The sequence below is a fragment of the Nycticebus coucang genome, chromosome 14 (genome assembly GCF_027406575.1).
Source record: "Nycticebus coucang isolate mNycCou1 chromosome 14, mNycCou1.pri, whole genome shotgun sequence".
NCBI classification, from domain to species: Eukaryota; Metazoa; Chordata; class Mammalia; order Primates; family Lorisidae; genus Nycticebus; species Nycticebus coucang.
The window spans coordinates 22,035,334-22,038,617 of NC_069793.1; positions in this window are offsets into that span (position 1 = coordinate 22,035,334).

Sequence of the window (3,284 nt, forward strand, 5' to 3'; positions counted from 1 at the left end):
GCAGAGAGGGAAGAGCGAGACAGCGAGCGGCGGAGTTCAAATGCCCCCTGGCAGCGGTTTTCATTGGATAGGTCTTCCCCCCAACCTCTGTTCCCCTTAGTTTGATGCCCCCTCCCTCCATCTCCCTTGTAGGGGACGTCTCCAGGCGAAGTCACGATTCCTTCTCAGTTCGAAATGAACTGTGACTAGAGCCATGACGCAGCCAGCGCGCATTACTCACTTTTTGCAGTCACGACTTGGGAATCCGTGCTGGTTCCAACCAAAATTACACCGCTACCATTGAATTATTTAATAGGATCCAGTTTAGGGGGTAAACTTGTGCATTAAGCCATGCAATGGGGAAGGGGTGAGGGAGAACGGGGCAAATGAGGACATGGGGCGTCCCCTCTCCCCCTTCTTGACTCTTGGAGCCCACCACCACCATCATTGCTCCACGTGTTGCGAGTGCTTTATTGCGCTTACCACCCCTCCCGGGAGGCTGCTCCCACCCCCACTTTTCCTTCGCAAATGTAGCAGAATTTGTAAACACAACCACGCGACTTTCAGGACAGAGGGGCGAGGCTTGGGAAAGGGACCGGGTAGGTCCCCTTGAAGGAGGAGGAGGCTGAGGGGTGGGCCGAGAGGCTGTGAACAGCTTTGGTTTGAGCTGAATTGTCAAGACCAAGTGTGCAGTTATTTGTGTTATTCTCCACATCAGTAACAGCTCTATTTACTATTATGAGTTGAATACTCAGTCTCAGGCAGGGAACGTCCCAGAGAGGGACTCCTTCTGAGCCCAGTACCCTAAGGGCTGCGTCCTGGTTGTCCTGTGTGTGGGGGTCAGCTCACTAAAACCAGAAGCTGTTGCCAGACAGTGAGGAAGTAAATGAAACAAGCGATCTGGCTTCTCCTTCTCTCTCTCCTAAAGGATAGCCCTCACAGATACTTACCTCACTGTCCTGAGTTTATTAAAAAGAATTATATAGAAAAGATTTTTGTATGTACACAGCTTACTGCAGATCTGCTGGAGTGCAATTCCCACATCGTCTACAGCTCATTCTTATGGGCCAGTTTGAGGATGTATTTTTATTATTCCTTTAATGACTTTGTGTGCGGGTGATATTCATCCCCCCCGCCCCCACCGGCCTCTAATAACCTTCCTCCCTCTCACCTGTCTGGCCCAGGTTTGGCCAAAGTGTCTAGAGCTGATTGTAATGAATCTCAGTCTGGGTCGAGCCCACAACCCCAGGGAGTTGATGGTCTCTCCAGTAACACTTGGCAATTTGGAGAACACCTGCTCCCCAATTTCCTTTGGAGCTAGTTTGGAACCCTTTGGCTTTTGGCATTTGAGGCACAGCGCGATGTTTTCAAGCCTGGATTCTCTGCGCAACGCACCAGGAGCTCCTGGGCTTTGCCTTCTAATTCACTCATTCCACCAACTCATTTGGGGCTTCTATGACTAGGACGCGAAGGGAGGGGGGATAATGAGAAAAATGCTATAACATACTACCTTACACACCTCCTGAGAATTGCAGAATGTGGTGTGTGTGTGTGTGTATGGAGGGGGTAAGAAGTGGAAAGGGATGAGGGTCCGAATAAAGCAACCTATCGCATCTTATTTTGAGAACCACCATCACCGGGTAGAAATATTTAAACTCACTGGCGGGAAGGTGTGGAAGCCTGGCAATGGAGACCCAGACAGTGCCTGGCCTCTGCAGGGAAAGGCAGTGAGCCACTGGCCTTCCATTCCTGGAACGCTGGGCCTTGGCTCATCCTCGAATCTAACACTTCGCTCCCCCTCCTTTAAATTTTTTTTTCCTTTCCTTCCCACTCACCCCTCCTTTCCCCAAAGCTCTCACCGAAGTCACGACTATCCCCTTTGAACATCCTTAACCCCCTCCTCCCCGCATCCCTCTTCTGCATTCAGGGCGGGGCTAACCGCTGCTGGCTCTAACCCCGCCCCCTGGCGCTGGGAGCTGAACTCAGTCAGGACCAGGGAATTTTCAGCACCTATCTTCGATGGACAGCAACCGAGTCCTAACCAGACGGACCAGGGTCGCGGTACTCAGTTCTCGGACCCGAGCGAGCAGGGAGGTTTGTAAAAGGAATAGAGATTTCCCCCCTTTCTTACCTCTCTTTACCCAGGCCTTTCCATGCAATTTTGATCTATATTGCACCTTTAATCTTTCAGAGATGGCCCATTAAGTCGTGTCTAGTTACCCTTTAAGATAGAAAAAATGGGGAGGGGAGGAGGACCATCAAGAGAGCCCAGCTCAACAGCGCCGACCCATAACGAAAGAGAGAGTTGCAGCTGCTATTGATTCAGAGATTCGTCAGGGTGATTCCCGGTTCTGGAAGAATTCCCTCTCTTGGTTCCTTTGCATGCAGCCCCCAATTCATCATATATTATATATACACACACACAGCTAAGCCCTTTACCCCCTATTCAGTCCCACTCTTCTCTTTAGGGTTACAAAAGCAGCCAAAAAAAGAATCCCGGAGCATGCACAAAGTAAGCGTCAGCTCATACTCACAGTCTGCGGCATGCACATGACATAATATTACTTACCCGAACGCGAACTCCTTAAGAAAGAGAAAGAGAAATATAGGGGGAGGAAAGAGAAAGTGGTGGAAAGAGGAGAGACGAGAGGAAAAATCCAACAATTAATTTCCAGACATAGTTGTGGGGGGAGGAATGCGGTGATGTCCAGGTTTTCTTCCACCCGCGCTGGCTTTTTATCCCAGTACAGCCCTCGGTCTATTTCTGGAACACGATCAAACCCTGATGCTATTTTTAGCAAGTACTGAAAAAAACCTCCACACACAAAGGCATTTTGCTGGAACGTTGCGTCCAAAACATTAAATGTGCATTAAGCGCCCCCTCCCCACTTTTTTCTGCACCAGCAGATTCACTTGCATTACTGCAGAAGATGTTTTTCAAAGCAGAAAAATACCCAAATATTTCTTATATTCTCCCTCCTTCCCATGAACTCCCCTCTGCCTCTGCCTGTTGCAAGCTCCTCGCTGTCTCCCCCAGCAGAAGCTGTTGGAGTGGTTGTATTCTTAGAGCTGCCTGTCTCCATTGACCAGACTCGGTACAAGCTGGAGAAGGGGGGAAGCGTAGCCCCTTCCCAAGTAGAGCTTCCCAGGAAAGCTCTAGAGTCTAACGCTGGATGATGGAGATTCCCGAATGAGGGGGAAAAAATCATCCGTACCCTTCCCACGTTTCCCACCCACGCTCTGCAAAATCGCGTTGTGTTTGCAACACACCGCCTTGGGAAATGTATATTTTGAAAGCTGCATAT